At 37.1% G+C, this 18,347-nt stretch overlaps 2 protein-coding genes across 3 annotated transcripts in view; both read left to right on the top strand.

The window, feature by feature from the left end:
• Window positions 1–18,347, top strand: part of LOC129740905 (ecdysone receptor-like) — a 618,558-nt gene that overhangs the window by 392,764 nt on the left and 207,447 nt on the right. The gene's annotated exons all lie outside the window — the stretch shown is intronic.
• Window positions 8,819–18,347, top strand: part of LOC129740907 (ecdysone receptor-like) — a 109,212-nt gene continuing 99,683 nt past the window's right edge. For both annotated transcript variants that reach the window (XM_055732558.1, XM_055732557.1), the window contains exon 1: window positions 8,819–10,157. The gene's annotated coding sequence lies outside the window, so the exon portion shown is untranslated. The remainder of the gene's footprint in view (window positions 10,158–18,347) is intronic.

Genomic DNA, 18,347 nt, shown 5'->3' with positions numbered 1-18,347 from the left:
CATTTTAGTCATTTTTGTCATTTTTGTCATTTTGTCATTTTTGTCATTTTTTTTTTCATTTTTCATTTTTTGTCGTTTTTGTCATTTTTGTCATTGCTGTCGTTTTTGTCATTTTTGTATTTTTTGTCATTTTTGTCATTTTTGTAATTTTTGTAATTTTTGTTATTTTTGTAATTTTTGTATTTTTTGTATTTTTCGTTATTTTTATCACTTAAGTCATTTTTGTAATTTTTGTAATTTTTGTAATTTTTGTAATTTCTGTAATTTTTGTAATTTTTGTCATTTTTGTAATTTTTGTCATTTTTGTAATTTTGTCATTTTTATCTTTTTTGTCATTTTTGTCATTTTTGTAATTTTTTTCATTTTTATCATTTTTGTCATTTTTGTCATTTTTGTTATTTTTGTCTTTTTTTTCATTTTTTGTCTTTTTTGTCATTTTTGCCATTTTGTAATTTTTGTTAATTTCTGCCATTTTTGTCATTTTTGTCATTTTTGTTATTTTTGTCGTTGCAGTCGTTTTGTCATTTTTACTATTTTTGTGATTTCTGTCATTTTTGTCATTTTTGTCATTTTTGCCATTTTTGCCATTTTTGCCATTTTAGCCATTTTGTCATATTTGTCAATTTTGTCATTTTGATCATTTCGGTCGTTTTTGTATATTTCTGACTATAATTGTATGATTGATTTTATGCATTCAACTCTTTAAATAATAGATTCAACTGTACATTCCTGGTTGACCTCTCAAAACTAACTATAAGTATGATAGATTCAATTGATTATAATTGATTCAACTGTAAATATGATAGATTCAACTACAATTGTATGATTGATTTTATGCATTCAACTATAAATGTAATAGATTCAACTATACATTTCTTGTTGACCTCTATCATTTAACTATAAATATGATATATTCAACTGTAGTGGTATAATCGATTCAACTGTTAATATGATAGATTCAACTAAAAATGTATGATTGATTCAATCATAAATACTGATTTATGTTGAGCATTCCACTATATATATTGTAGGTTCAACTATAGTGCTATGGTTGATTTAACTATAATTATGATTGAATCGAGTATACTTCTATGGTTGTTCCATGCGTTCAACTATATATTGACAGTTGTTTTCTCGCATTACAGATATAGTTGAATACTAATTAAAAATAGTTCAAGTATTTACTTTTCAACGCTGGAAAGGTTCATCCAGCGAATGTTTTTCAAAACAGATCATTTCTAATCTTAGTTGGTTTAATTGTCCAACGATCATTGATAGCAGCATATCAAAGATAATAACATCAAAAACCGTCTACACTCGCAATTATGAAAAATGCACTACACGAGAAAAAAACCTCAACCTATTTATTCGTAGTTTTGCTCTCCCTTCCTCTCACTTGCTCTCACTCTCAGGCACACATAACATAAACGATCGACGGACCGAACCAAAACCTGGGGCAGGTTCAGTACCTTGATATTGAAATTGAAAACGCGATGTCTGCGGCGGCATGCACACAGAATAATATGAACGTTCAGTACATAGAGCTCTCCAAACCCTGACTTGGTCGGTTCGAGCTTTGGGGACGGAGGAAGCATGGTGGAGCATTAAACCACCGCGCGCTGCTCCTATGTAGTCTCTGTCAGAGCCCTGAGGGCTAAAGCAAAATATTGTTGGAGGTTCTCTCTCTCTTTTGGTCTCTGCTGCACATATTTTGCCACAGTGTCAGTCGCGGCGGTGCATTTTCGTGTGGATACCTTCACAAGGGAAAATTGGGGAGCTTTCAACTTTTCCTGTTCGATGTGTGCGTGTGTTGAGAGAATGGTGTGCGGAGAACGAATTTCGAATAAGAATGGCGATCGCCGAGAGAGGGAGAGACTGAAACCGGCGAATGTTTCGTACAGGGAGTGAACTGCTCGAATCGAGCAGATTGTAGTAAAGAGAGACGACTCGGTTTTTGTCCCATTCTCTTTCGAGGGTGGTTTGGTAACATGTTTTCTAGTTTGAATCCAACATAATACATGTTTGAGTTTCCAACTTGCAATCCCATCATATGTAGAGGATTATGTTGCTTTCGGTTAGAAGCTGTTGTTGTTGTTGTTGATTTTCCTGGATCGGTCGGTAGGTCAATGGGTGAGATGGGACGACGACGGGTTTTTATTTGCTGTATGATGTTGTATGTTCGTAGCTGGGTAAAGGTGTGTAGTCAAGCAAGAAGAGAGTTGTTAGTTGGGTGTTTGCGTTTTTGAAGTTAGAAAATACGGTGGGTGTGTTTGGGTAATTTTATCAAAATAATACGAGGGACATCGAAACAGAAATTCGTGCCTTGTTCAAACCGTTATCCAGAGTAGAGTGTCAATTTGACACAAATGGAAGGTTGTCTACAAAGTACCTTAACAGGGTTTGTTTTGGAGATTCTACATTAGCGATCCTGCTAAAAAATTCTCCTTGAGATCTATACTAAATTTCCGCACAACTCACTTCAGAAGTCAATTCTGCTAGCAATTGCATAACATCGTTGCTGATGAGCTTCACTCTTTTATAGTACAGAATATAATTTAGACAAAAACCATAAATACATTTTTACGTTCTCAAATGGTGATTGAATACAATAAAAAAATACAACAAAAATAAAAAAATAAGTACTCAAAATTGACAAAAATGATGAAAAATTCATATAATCAAAAAACAAAAGCAAAAAAAAATCATATGTAGAGGATTATGTTGTGAAGAATGATAAAAATAGTAAATATGACGAAAAACAAACAAATATTATAAACAAAACAAGAAAAGTGCTTAAGGCATCAATAGAATGAAATAAACATTACAAAATGATCAAAAATGTTAGAAATTGACTTAAAATTATATTAATGATGATAATAACAGTTTTTTGTAGTAATGAGTAAAAAAATAGTTGAGAAAAAAAATCGGTCAACTATGGCAACACACAATTTTCGAGCGTGTTGCCAAAAACGAACGGGGACTACATAGAATGTACAGATTAAAAAACTAAAAGTTATGAAAATATGTATGTTTATATGTATGTAAGTATGTATGTATGTATGGTTCCCCCATCGGTAGCAAGGTCCAGCCTATCCCAAGTAACCATAAGCATTGAGCCATAACCCTTAACCGACATTAAATCAACATTTCTAATGCAAGTTAGCATTATATCAATATTCATTATGCTTTTTAGTTTTAAATCAGCATTATAAATGCATAGAAGCAATAAAAAATAAGCACTAATGATAGCACTATATGTACATACATATAGAGCTACTAGATATATGAAGTTAACAAGCATTAAGACTGTAGCACTAAAACTGCCAGTAAATGCTTATATTAAGCTTTAATAAAGCTTTAAATCTTATGCTTTTTAATATTCAAAACAAAATAAACCATAGACGCTACGCAAAATTGGAAGAAAACATTGAAAAGCGGTCATTTTAGACGAAAAGTGAATGTGAATTTTTTACTGGACTTAACGGAGAACTCACTGTGCCAATGCATACAGAATCGATTTGTTGTGTCAAGTTGACCTGATTCGCAAAGGCGTCCAGTTTAGCATTGACTTGAGACAATAGTGCTACAGATTTGTTTCCGATGACCTTACATTCTTCGATGATCCTTGCGTTCATCTCCACTTTCGAATGCAGTGATTGCACTAATTCAAGCAGATTCGGTGCACTTTCATCATCAACCGAAGGTACTTGTATCTGCTCAAAAGTAGGCGATTGGTTTCCATTCCCGATTTGAATTCTCCTTCCAGATTTGGGAAATGGTGCATCTGATGCTTTTGCCGCTTTGGAGCCTTGGTGAGAAGCAGTGGATTCACTAGATGGCCCAGGTTTAGATTTCTAGATTTGGTTGAAAAGATCAGCAGCTGTCGACACTTTTTTTTAATTTTCTTCACTGCTCCATATTCCTCCGTGTCGGAATTCGTTTCCATCAACTTCAACTCTCTGAATGCCTTAAATTGTGACAAAAACTTTTAATAGTTGGAATTCATTATACAGAAAAAAATTACCTCCGAATAACTGGAAAATGTGATCCTTTTGATCTTGCATCGGAAAGCACGCAGTACTTGTAGATACGGTTTGATGGAAGGATCTTTCTTGGCCTTTTCAAGAAGTCGATAGCCGGGATCTCCTTTTCCGTAGGGTTTCCACCCGCTTTTCAAGACCCACCGTGATGGCAGTACAGATAGGAATGTATTTTTATTTTCGATTGTCAGTACGACACAGTAGTTGTTCGCAGCCGTCATCACTGAAAAAATGTCACACTGTTTTAAATTTCCAATAGTAATCGATGTACAAGCACATACCTATCAATATTTAGGTAAAAACAATTAAAAATTGGTATCAAACACCACGGAAGAGCAAAGCGAAATGATGAAAATGTTAAATGCGTAGAAACGTCAAACCCGCGAATGTAAACATTGTCTTTGAAGTGGTGTGACCCGAACAGAGGTGCCTGGTGTCCTGATTTATCAGGATTTGTCCTGCTTTTCGAGAGACCGTCCTGATTTTTTTAAAACTCTTGTGTTGCCCTGATTTTTGAAATTTGGACTCGAAAATGTCCTGAATTGTCCTGATTTTCATAAAAACATTTCAAATATAATCGAATTTATAGTTAAACTTTGAGAAAATCGAATAAATTTGTAATAAAATAGTTAAACCCATTTAACAGATCGTAATGTTCGGTTCAGATGATATTTAAATGGTGTTTTTCTATATGAACTGCAGGCCAGCCAAAAACTGGTTCTGCTATTGCATAATTCAAGGTGTTACAGCATCTGTATTTCGCCTTTATATATGCAATCTAAGCAGATCTACTTGTGATTTCCATGAATCAAGAGGTGTCCTTACAAAAATCAGTTTTTTTTTTATTTGCATTGTCCTGATTTTTTACGAAACCACCTGGCACCCTTGGACCCGAACAGTACTTGAAGTACGGGTTTTTTTTTAACTTATTTTATCAGCATCGAGGGTGGTCGAAATGGTAAAGGCGCAAGGGAAGATAAAGGCTGCTACGGGATCCTCGGTTCGAGACTCATCAAAGGTAATTCACAATTCAATTATAATCACTTCTCATTTCATAGAACCCTTCATTAAGCAGGCATAATCCTTTATTCAGCAGGTTGAATGATATTGTAGATAATGATTTTATTTTTTAATTTTTGTTCATTTTAATTAATCAAAGAATAATTTACCCTTTTGAATTTCCGTTTCCCATTAATCACGACCAATCAATTAAAAAATTAAAAGGTGTTCTAAGTATGCAATGTTAATGTTTTTATACGGCTGGCGAAAAATGACGTTTCGATGGTGCTCTTATTCAGCATTTGTAATGCTTATTAAAGGCTATGTTGTGATAGCATTTATTCAGCCCGCTATTTCACCTTTTTAGCACTAACTCTGCATTATATACGCATAAAGTGCTAAACAAGCATTAATTCAGAGTTATATATGGAAATATAGTGTACATTAGGGGCTATGTTTTAGTGCTAATGGTTACTTGGGATGTCTGTGTGGCTTGGCCTTCGAATTGCTTCTCAGGCTTCCATGGCCGATGGTTCGTCGAGGGAAGTCAACCAACCTTCAGAGACCTACAATGCATTGTAAGCTGCTTTTTCGGACAAATACCCAAAATTCTTCTTTATTTATTTATTTATTTAAGTCTTTGACTGCCGTCATACAGACCGAGTATTAAAATTAACTTATGATTAAATTAAAGTTATGTTAATGCTAGGGAACGTCACGGATTGCACATTTAAACATTGATTTGGATACATTGAAGTCAAACAAGTGTGACACATCGTTGAAGACTTGACAACATCGATTAAGCGGGTGGTTTTGTCCAAAAACTGTTCTGCTTCTAGGTAGCCAAAAGGTGGTTTGGTTGCGCAAACGGCGTGCTGGGGCTTGTAAACTCAAGCTTTGGAGCAATTGTGGACAGTCAACAGTGTTTGTCAGGATATCGTATACAAACATTCTTTGCAAATATGTTCTTCTTTGACTCAGAGTCGATATAGACAGAAGAGCGCATCTTTGTAAGTAAGGCGGTAGCCTTACGGGGTCTCGCCAGGACAGTCGACGCAGAGCATAACGAAGAAATTTTTTCTGAACTCGTTCGATCCGTTCGATATGAACAGAGTGGTAGGGTGCCCAAACTGGTGCCGCATATTCCAAGACACTTCGCACTTCTTATTTTTAATAAAAAAAAACAAACGGGAAAACGCGACTTTGGAAAAACACGTCCGTTCTCGAGCACGGCTTGCTGGGACCCGAAGTATTTGTTCGAATGCAGTTTTCGGAAAAAAAAAATTAATACTTGTTTGAATGTAGCTCTCGAAACAAGTATCTAGATTCAGATTTCAGGAACCCGGGGTGAAATTATGAATCCTATTCGATTCGAGATACTCGTTTCGAGTTTTACGCGAATCGAATTAGAATCGGTATTACGTATCTCGTTCGAGTTCTAAATTTTAACGTTCTAGATTTCGAGTAAAACGGGTAGTAGATCATCACGAAACGTTCCATTCGAATCGAGCTCGTTCAAGATCGGTAATGCCAAAGTCGGTCGAATCGAACGAAACTCGATTGTTTCGAGCTCCATAATCCCGCCCCTAATTTCCCTTTTTCGTGGCGACTGTTTAGTTTACTTTGAGTGGGTTGATTTTCGGCTTCCAGTTTCAAATTTTTCCAACGTTCCAACGTTTCGATTCTTATAGAATCTTCTACAGGGAAGAAAAAGTTGTCGTTTTTGTTACGACGAATCGTTTACTGCGGTCGGTGTCTGTTTCAGAAGTTAAAAATTCTTTTTTTTGGGCTATTGTTGATTTTTGTAACACTTTTTTAATGGAAAAAAAAACTTACACTGTGTTTACTATTATATGTTCTTTTTTAATTAAAATCATTAAAATTAAACAAACAACATAAAATAGTATACACAGTGTAAGTATCAACAACAGCCCAAAAAAAGTTTTTTTTTTTACTTTTGAAACAGAAACCGACACAGAAACGATACGCCGTATCAAACGACAGCTTTTCCGTCCCTGATTAAGATCCTGTAAGGATCGAAACGTTGAATATGTAAAAATTAAATCGTTTTTACTATTGAGACTGAAGCCGAAAATTATCCCATTAAAAGACACCTGATTTCAGAATTGCTCTGAAAAAATATATAACCTAGCCTTTTGTTGAGCTGGTGTAATATTGACCCATTTTACTATTTATTATTATTATTATTATTATTGTTATGTATTAAATTTAAAGATAGAATCGAATAGCGATGGTATTATCTTTCAAGTTTCTTATTGTAAATATTGTTAAAAAATAAATATGATAATTCTGAAATTTCAAAACATTTCTAATATTTTGCTTTCTTTCTTTTTCAGGTAAGTCCAAACAAAAAGAGATACCATCAGTAAGTTCCATATTTCAAAACATCTATGAGGAAGAATAACCAAGACGATTAAAATCCTCTATAAATAAACAAAATCCAATCCAATCTTATTAATACAAATTGACACATTTGGTATTAGACCTTTTTTATCGTTCAAAATTTCAACAACTTTTTTAAATGGATTTATGAACTTTCTATCAAAGAGCATTCTTAATTTAATTGTCGACATGTAAGTATTTTTGTTTGTAATTTCTCTATTTAAAACGGCTCATACCTTGAGGCTTTGAGGAGTCAAACTCGTTTTGTATATTTACAATATTCTTCTTAGGTCTAGATCGTCACTTTTTGAAGAAAACAGAAAATAGATTGGGACATGTGAAAATGAAAAGACGAAGATCAATAGCTTTTAGAAAAAAAAGTATGTTTCGAACATGTAATCAATGTCCAAAACATGCCAGTTAAACCAATCAAATTTGAATCTTTATTTCTTCATCTTTTTTACTTGTGATTAAACTGTGAGCCCTGTATTCTACAAAATGGTTCAAATTTTGTACAAAATACCCAAAACAAAATCGTTTAGAAAATCCAGAACATTATTTTTAAAATATTCTCATTGCATCGGTTGCACAAATTGGAAAAACGATTTCGTTGTTGCATTCTACTTGTTCGTTCATCCACATTCTATCCATCTATCGAGTGAGTGTCCAATGCAATGCACGTCCATCTTCTCTAATTCGACCGCATCAGCTAGCTACATAGAAGAGCTGAAAGTAGAAAAGCACAACAACTTTGTTGGTACCTACATCCATGATCTTCCCAACAACCCAACCCAACGCAACAATCCCAACAAAACAGAACCAATTTTCCACCATCACCACCACCAGAATCCTAAAACCACCCTTCCTTTTGCTCGTAAACCATTGATCGAGACGGGATAGACGACGGTGAAGAATGCATGAAACAGATGAAACAGCAGCAGAATGCATTCGAAACGACACGTCTACACCGACTTCTTCAACACCAACGTTGAAGAACACCACGACAACGGCAAAGCAAGAGCAACCAAAGCAAAGCGAAGCAAAGTCAAGTTTGTGCAACGAAACGACTAAACGTAGAAGATGGTGAATGCCAATCGAAAGGAGAGAGATTTGAGAGAGGAAGTTTCTCTCACCAATACAGATGAAGTCGATCATCCGGTCTTTTCGCTCTTTTCGACGTTTTCGACACGGCCACGGCCATCGTTCCGTTTGGTTTGGTTGTTGCGTTGATTGTGTTGTTTTCCGTCGTCTCTCCGATTCTCTTCCGCTCTTTGCTTTCTCTCTCTCGCTTGTTGTTGTTGGTTGAGTCGTTCCTCCGTTCCTTGAATGGACTTGCTCGACTCGACTCGTCGAATGGTGTCGCTCCGCGGCGCTTTTAGTATATGTTTGTCCGTCATCGCGGTGTGGTGTAGCGTGGAGTTTTGTTAGCGCGCGTTGTCACGGAATCCTCCAACCAATCTCATCATCATCAAGTAACGCGACCCTCAAGTCTATTCTGTGGTGCGCTTGCTGCACCTTCTGTTGTTGTACGCTATTCCTCGGTCGACGGAGAGAAATCGTTTCTGTTAGTGAAAGGTGTTTCGGATTCGGAAACTTCCGCCGGAACCGGAACGAATAACTGGATTTGTTACCGAGTGAGTGTTGTTGCCAGGAGCAGCAAAACCCTTTCGCTGAAGGGCGGTCGGTTTTTTCGGTGTGGTGAACTACTGCTCTTCTCGAGAGCGAATTTGTTGTTGCGTGACCGTGGCTCAGTGCCATCGAGTTGACCCGGGTCGGGCACGTGAAGTTCACGAGACGTGTTTCTTTCCTCTGAAGTGTGTTCACACAACAACAACAACTGCCTATTGGTTCAACGCGATTGACCTCTTAGTGGTGTGGGGATACTAGGGTGACCTTGTGGATTACAAACCCAAAGCCGCTTCTAGCGGGGAGGATTAACAACTTCGGATTCAGCCGTGTTGTCAAACTCAACAATCCTGGAAAAATTGTGCCTGCGGGGGAGTTGGTAGTTGTGAAGAACGGCTGTGTGCATCCTTCTTCGAGGGATCTTTTTCCTCCTCGATTTTGTTGCCTTCGGGAACTGCACCAGCAACTTAGGAAAAACGTTCACGAATACACAGCGAAGAGCAGCGCCAGAACAGAAGAAGTAGGAAGAAGGGGCAGTGCAAGAAGTGTCTATATTTTTCCATCACTCTACTGCTGCGCTGAAGTGCTAGCTAGCTAGTGCTAGGTTAGGAGAAGCGAAAGCTCAGTGTGTTGTACAACGACGACGTAGCCGTATGTAGAAGTGCCTACACAGCCGGTGGTGTGGCATGTAGTAGTGGGTGCATGTGGTACAATGACCTGCATTTATTGAGAATTCTATTCAAGAGCTTGCCGCTGCAAGTCAGTCAGTGTGTGATGCATATAGGCGAAAATAGAAGCAACAACAACAAAAAATAGTGCAAAGCTACTAGATTTATGTGCTCTTCTTGGTGATGTGCAGCAGCAGGAAAGAGAGAGTGCCTATGGCGACCACGATGGTCCACAGATAGATAGATAGTTAGAACGAGAGATGATTGAGTTTCAAGTTCAGTAGTTCAAAAGATCCTATTGTGCAATTTTTTTTTCGGGTAATCCAATAAAAAAAACAAAAATCCTGACCTCTAGTGTTCGGTTTGTGTAGTGAGTTGACGTCCTGCAAGTTTGAAAACATCCAGCCAGGTGTGACAACGCGTAAGTGTTATTTGAATGCTGATCCAAGCAAACCGCGTTGGCGGTTTTCGTTCGGCCAACTAGATTCGATTTCAGCCTGAGGATTTTTGCTGACCCCAGGGAAGCTCGTGATGTGCGATGGATTTTGGAATCGGTGTTGCTACTGCTACTAGATTGGAGTAAAAATATGTGTTTGTATAAATCAAGTTAGCTGCTGCATGCATGCATGTATGCAGCAGTGGAATGCAATCTCACATGAGCTAAGGCCGGTGATAACGAAGTGCACATTTCGTTATTATAAAATTTTAGATTAGACAATGGTTTTGCTAAACGAATAACGAGAGCTCTCAGAGTTTTCTAGCGGTTATGAAACGCCTCTAAGATTTGTGAGCTTGAATCTTCCATTTGCAGCTAGAATTTCTAGGATTGTTTTAAATATTCTCGGTTTGAATCTCAATTCTTGATCTAAACTCTGAAACTGGATTCAAAATTTTGAATATCAACTCTCAATCTGAATTCTTAACATTCCTAGTCAGAGTTCTGAATCCGATTAAATCTGGATTCTCAAACTGAGATCGTTACTTAATTTATCGGCCTTATCGGTGAAAAAGTGATGTTCTTTATAGTAAGAACATCTTAGGATTATGAAATTTTATAGACGGATGAAAGATGGTGAAAATTTGCGTGTTGAATTTATTAGAAGCATTATCATTACATACCCAATTTTTGTTCGAGCACGGACCAACTACTATGAAGTGGTAGATACAGATAGAGTTACATCTTCTAAATCTAAACTGAATCTAAAAATCTGAATTCTAATCTGAACTCTGAAACTGAATTCTGAGAATTTTGAATCTGAATTCTGAATTCTCAATCTGAATTATGAATCTGGATCCTGAATCTTAATCTAAATCCTGAATCTGAATTCTGAACCTGAATTTTGAATCTGAACTCTGAATCTAAATTCTGAATCTGAACGCTGAATTTGAATTCTGAATCTGAATTTTAAATCTGAATTTTGAACCTGAGTTCTGATTCTGAATTCGGAATCTGAATTGTAAATCTGAATCTGAATTCCGAATCTGAATTCTGAATCTGAATTTTGAATCTAAATTCTAAATCTGAATTCTGAATTTTAAATCTGAATTCTGAATCTGAATTTTGAATCTAAATTCTAAATCTGAATTCTGAATCTGAATTCATAATCTGATTATGAACTCTAAATCTGAATTCTGAATCTGAATTCAGAATCTGAATTTAGAATCTGAATTCTGAATCTGAATCTGAATTCTTAATCTGAATTCTGAATCTAAATTCTGAATCTGAATTCTGAATCTGAATTCTGAATCTGAATTCTGAATCTGAATTCTGAATCTGAATTCTGAATCTGAATTCTGAATCTGAATTCTGAATCTGAATTCTGAATCTGAATTCTGAATCTGAATTCTGAATCTGAATTCTGAATCTGAATTCTGAATCTTAATTCTGAATCTGAATTCTGAATCTGAATTCTGAATCTGAATTCTGAATCTGAATTCTGAATCTGAATTCTGAATCTGAATTCTGAATCTGAATTCTGAATCTGAATTCTGAATCTGAATTCTGAATCTGAATTCTGAATCTGAATTCTAAATCTGAATTCTAAATCTGAATTCTAAATCTGAATTCTGAATCTGAATTCTGAATCTGAATTCTGAATCTAAATTCTGAATCTGAATTCTGAATTCTGAATCTGAATTCTGAATCTGAATTCTGAATCTGAATTCTGAATCTGAATTCTGAATCTGAATTCTGAATCTGAATTCTGAATCTGAATTCTGAATCTGAATTCTGAATCTGAATTCTGAATCTGAATTCTGAATCTGAATCTGAATTCTGATTCTGAATCTGAATTCTGAATCTGAATCTGAACTCTGAATCTGAATTCTGAATCTGAATTCTGAATCTGAATTCTGAATCTGAATTCTGAATCTGAATTCTGAATCTGAATTCTGAATCTGAATTCTGAATCTGAATTCTGAATCTGAATTCTGAATCTGAATTCTGAATCTGAATTCTGAATCTGAATTCTGAATCTGAATTCTGAATCTGAATTCTGTATCTGAATTCTGAATCTGAATTCTGAATCTGAATTCTGAATTCTGAATCTGAATTCTGAATTCTGAATTCTGAATCTGAATTCTGAATTTGAATACTGAATCTGAATTCTGAATCTGAATTCTGAATCTGAATTCTGAATCTGAATTCTGAATCTGAATTCTGAATCTGAATTTTGAATCTGAATACTGAATTTTGAATTTGGATTTTGAATCTGAACTCTGAATCTGAATTCGGACTGTGTTCTTTATCTGAATTCTGAGTTCTGAATCGGAATTCTGAATTCTGAATGCGGATTCGGAATCTAAATTCTGATTTTTGAATTTTGAATCTGAATTCTGAATCTGAATTCTGAATCTGAATTCTGAATCTGAATTCTGAATCTGAATTCTGAATCTGAACTCTGAATCTGAATTCTGAATTTGAATACTGAATCTGAATTCTGAATCTGAATTCCGAATCTGAATTCTGAATCTGGGTAAAATAATGCACAAAGCCAGGACTAAGAGAGCTGTCATCAGAATGATCATCAGAGATTTTTATAATATCAGTGTAGTTAGGAGATTTGAGTAACGTGCAAACAGCCTTTTGAAAACTTCAGAATTTTTCAACGGTTTTCATTCTCATTCATTTGGACAGCAATAACCTTACACGATACCACTAAATCAAAACTGCGACAAGTTTCGATTCTTCCAAGCGACCGATACAAAACGAAACCCTCCCAGGCGCGCGGCGAAAGAGGTTTCCGCGAAATACTTAACGCTTTTATGGGTCTACTGCCGAAAACCGCAGCCGCACGCCAATCAAATCCGTAGTATGTGATGTGTGTTATACATTTTTTTCCTTCCCTCTAACGTGGAAGTAGTCGAAGACAAGATTGACACTCTGTTTGAGGACGGTAGGCGTTTGGGGAGATAGCGACACGGCTCGACCTTGAAATAGTCACATACAAACACTATTCTTGATCGGGGGGCCCCCGTCAGTCAGTCAGTCATTCAGCCAGTCTGAAGTCAAGAGACACCTTCCTTCCCACAACTCGATGATGTGAGCTTGTCGGTCGTCGATGTCGTTGAAGCTGATCACACCCACTCACGGGACCTGAGCTGCAGGAAACCTCTAGGACAAAGAGAGATCCTAAGATCCCAATTAGCCTCGAGAGGTTTGGGTTAAGGAGGTAACCCAGTTTCAAGTGGTCCTACAATCCGGCTCGAAGGACCAATCTTATCGATTGTTTTTCGTAACGTTGAGATAGCTTGAGTCCCAATCTTTGAAGTAAAGTCGTTCGTAAAGAAAACATTTTAAAGACACGATCACGCACGATTGTGGTCGATATTCGGTCGTTAGGGGTGTTTTTTCCCCCTTGAAGTCAACCGTAAAAGTGCGTAATGAGACTAGAATATGTAACGACTGTCCTGCAGAGAGTGGACAGGTCGTAATTTTACAGCTTGCCGAATTTCAATCATCGGTGACAGATCTATGTAGCTTCTAAACAAAAAGAAAAAAAACCTCGAAGCCACAAGCCGCCAAGATCAACAGGTCACCGCGTGTACAACTCAGAACAGGTGTGCCTCGGTGTGAGTGTTGTGTGTCCGGACTGTTCCTATTTGAGGAAGTCCGGTTTTCAGCTAACTGTCGACTTCGACTAGCCCTTCTCCATAAGTCAACACGATCAAAATGCGACTCGGCAATCCAACTGCGATCGTTTGAACCTCAAAGGTGACTCACCTCGGTCTCTCACGAGTTGTCGTGATCTAGAGTAGGGGTAGTGACATTTGCACAGAGTGAAATCGAACTTCGATTACGCAATTTCGCAATTTGTGCACTTGCCTCGCATTTGAGTGACGTCGAAGGCACTCAACCTGCCGGAAGGTAAATCGAAGGTGGATGGTGGAATCAGTGGAAGGGGTAATTAGATATTCCAAACTACGCGTACCGCAGAACTCGGACCATACGGAGTCCGGAAAACGTGGAGGCAAAAAAAATCAACCAAGATCAACAAATCTTCCCATCCGTCCGTCTGATGCTGGGTCTTCGATGAACGATCTTCTGGTCAGTGTAGATGAGGGAGGGGAGATGATTCGACCAAAGAGCAAAAACCGAAAAGACGCAAAATGCGCATAATGATGGGCAGCAGCAGGAGATGCCCGACAACAAAAAAAAACTCGAAAGATCCCAAACAAGAATACCTCGACGACGAGGAAATGACGACGGTAATTATGATTGAGAGTGAGATTGGAGATTTTGTTTTTATTCCCTCTTCGCGTTTGGGTTTTCGGTCTTGGGAGTTGCGTTCGTTCTTGATTGTTGCGTTGTAGTTTCTCCTCTTCGGGTTCTTCTAACTTCTTCCTTCCTCAACCCTCAGAGATCAGAACACAGTTGTTGTTAATTTCGGGGGGTTTTTGATTCCTCCGATTCTGGAGATGTTCACTTTCAGGCACCTGAAAGTTGCCTTTTTGGAAGAATGATTCGTTGCTGTGTGCGTTACGAATCGTGATGTGCCGTGGCATGGCATTAGGAATCTACTTTTGAGCAGCGCAACACAACAAAACTATTCGCTTCAAGGGGGAAAGGAAACGGAAAGATTCTTGGAGAATAACAAAACTCGAAAGAACAACTTTGTTCAACGCTTATTTTTTTTCGCCTATTTCAGGTTGTAGTTGTTGGTGCCTTTCGTCGAGTAGAAACCGGTTGCGTGAAGCGAAACGAACCGAAAAGGGGGTATACCCACCTAAAATAGAGAGATTAATAGGGGCTAGGTATACGACCTTACGCGATCAACAACAACATTGAATCGTTCGGTCGGTGTTTTCTACGAGCAGAGCAGAGTTTGTATCGAAAACACTTCGCGCACATGTTTTGTTTTGATCGTAGACCTCTGGCTGCCTTCCGTTTTTCATTCCTTTCTAACTTCTTTGAATGTTTGCCCATCGAACGACTTCTAATATCTATGCCTCGAAGGGAGTCTCTCAGCCTAGCTAGTTGTGCGGTGGTAATTGAAGCACAAGTTGTTTTACAACTTGATCATGAAATTAGCAGTGTTATTCTCTGTGTTAGAAAACTTTGGCACCTCCAGAGGAGAACATGAAGACGCTTGAAAGCTTCATAAAACAAGTATCCAATTTTGATGGAGGCTCGGTTCTTCCTGAGTGAAAAAGATGGTTTTCAACACAAATTTGTGCTTAGAGTTCAAAATTATTTGTCTTGTTGCTAAAAAAATATTAGAGTTTTGTTGCATATTATGATATGCTTTAATTTTAAAAATATGTTGAAATATGTCGACCAAAAAAAAATGTAGAAAGTCGAAAGTTTTCTTGGGCAATAAGCTTTGGATTTTATTATTGCAATCCTTAAAAATTAAAAATAAAATATTCCAACAGATATTCGAAATCTTCATTCTAGATTGACTAGACAATTACAGCGATGAAGAAGCTTGTTAGTGCCGGACCGACATAGAATTTTATGCCAATAATTCCACCTCCAAGGAAGGTCAGTATTGGAGTAGAGTCTGATTTCTGCGGACAATTTAAATACTAAGATCAGTAACACAAATCAGACTCTACTCCAATACTGACCTTCCTTGAAGGAGGAATTATCGGCATAAAATTCTATGCCAGACCGGCACTAACAAGCTTTCCCATCGCTGGCATTGTCTTCGAAAGATAATTTCGCAAAGACTTTTTGAGATGGAAATAGTCTTAACCTAATTTTTTTGTACACTTGTTTTGGCCAAAATCAAAAATAAAAACTTCCTTCTTCGAGACGGTGTAAAAGGTAACAACTATTTTCGGATGGTGTTGCAGTTTCTGAATTGCATCCTAATTTGGTAGAGCGAAGCGAATAAAGGTTTGCTAGATACCTTCGATGGATTGACTAAGGATCGTTTGATACAGGAGCTGCGTCGTGACTTTGAGAGAAAGCTTTAAATCGCTTGCCTAAAACAACCTTTAGGAGGTCAGCTGCCCAAAGCCCAGCAAACAAGAAATCGTATCAGAAATGATAACTCAAGTCGTTTACAATGGTGTTACGATTTGCAATTCCAACTGAAAAGTGAAAAGATCGTATAAATAGTCGTCTGAAGTCAGTTCAAATCGGATTTGTTTGGAAGACCGCCATGTTTGTGAATTTTGAAATGATTTTGCTCATTTTTTTTTCTCCCGAACGGGCTTCGAGTGAGAGAATCATCGTCTTGTTCTCTCTATGAGCAGCAGTGCAAACAGAAGGCTAAAAATTAGATGGGGATGTTTAATATTGACCAATGAGAGAACTGGAAAATACTGTCGTTGGCAACGATTTGAAGACTTTGCGAGCAAATTCCTTCGCTCTCTTGCATTCTTTCCTACTTGAGCTGCTTCAAAGGCAGCTCGGGTTAAGGGCCAGTGACTTTGATTATATGCCCTAGGAATTAAGTGTCGGATAGCGCCCAATTAGTGTAGTTTTCATCGCTTCAGAACGAAGTGAGATTTTTGTATGAATATTGCCTCCACTTTGGTAGGTAAAAGCTGCTTTTGTAACTTACATACGATCATTTTATAATGTACCTGGAAACGGATCTCAAAATACTATAGGAATATAGCTACAAAAATGTTGGCTGGGAGGTAGCACAAATCCTTCGCGAACATTATGAATACTAGTGGCCCAAGATGACTACCTTGGGGAACACCAGAAGGTATCACAAAGTTCACCGAGCAGACAGAGTTAACTCGGACGTAAGCTGAGCGGGAGTTTAGGTACGATTCAAGCAACTTAATAATCTATTCAGGAAGTCCCAAATGTCTGAGTTTCTCTATCACAAGTTTATGAGGCACTCGTTCAAAGGCTTCAGAGAAATCTATGAAGAATTCATCTACTTCCTGACGGTTTTTCGAGCTTTGAAAAACCAAGACTAGTAAATGACATCAGATTTGAGGTGGTTGAGCGTTTTCTAACAAATCCGTATTGAGCATCGCGTGTTGTTTCGTCCTATTTTCCCTATTGTTTTTTGTGTCGCACTGTGATAAACCAGATATTAATTTGTTTCATTTGAAATTTACTTAAACATTCAAATACTGACGCTTAAATTTTTATGTTTAAATTTTTTACGATCAACAAGGTCTGATCAAAACAGTATAATTTTAAAAAAAGCTACCAATATGGCTACCAAGAGACGGTATCGTAGCGGTTAGATCTAGTCCATTTGTTTTTCGATATTTTTGATTTTTTTTATTATTATTTCTGTTGATGTATTTTTCTGGTCTGACCAGAAACACTTTCTACCAACGAATGGCAGAGCACAGAAGCAATGTATGGTTGCTAGACAAATATAGAGCAAAACAAACAACGAAAGCAACTGAAGGTACCCCTACAACTGCAAAGCAACCAAAACAGATGGACCGGGACATAAACAATTCCAAAGGAGAAAAATCAAAGCAAGACACCATAGCCCTCATCTTTAATTGTATCAACACAGGTCATTGTTTTGATACGGGTAATGTAAGAATATTAGACAACACATTTAATTACCACACACTAAAATGTTTAGAAATTTGCCAAATGTTCAAACACCTAACACAGTAAACTACGGCACCTTTATTTCAATCTAAGCGCAACTTACTCTTCAATATTCCACTCTTAAAAAAAACACAACTACAAAAATAATCCAAAGATAAATGTAAAAAATATCGAAAAAAAAACAAGGAGAGCTAACCGCTACGATATCGTCTCTTGGTAGCCATATTGGTTGATCGTAAAAAAAATTAGAATAAAAATTTAAACGTTAATATTTGAATATTCAAGTAAGTTTCAAATGAAGAAAATTAGTTTCTGGTTCATGCATAGTGCGAATCAAAAAAAACATAGGGAAATAGGGCAAAACAGTAGACATTAAGCTTTACATAAGCATTCAAACTTTACGTGATACGATCCACTTAAATCCCTGAAGATGATGCTAAACAGCATCGAAACGTCGGAATGATCAAAAAATCGTTATCGAAATCTATTGACTGGTCTGCCGAATAACAATCGCATCACATTATGCAGTCGACCTCTACTTAATTCCGTAATGGAAAATTTTTAGCCTTTAAAATGTAAAAACTGGTTTGGTGTTGCATTAGATTGAGTTGATTTCGAGTCATTTTT

Source organism: Uranotaenia lowii, chromosome 2 (assembly GCF_029784155.1).
Source record: "Uranotaenia lowii strain MFRU-FL chromosome 2, ASM2978415v1, whole genome shotgun sequence".
NCBI lineage: Eukaryota > Metazoa > Arthropoda > Insecta > Diptera > Culicidae > Uranotaenia > Uranotaenia lowii.
This window is presented reverse-complemented; position numbering and strand designations above follow the sequence as displayed.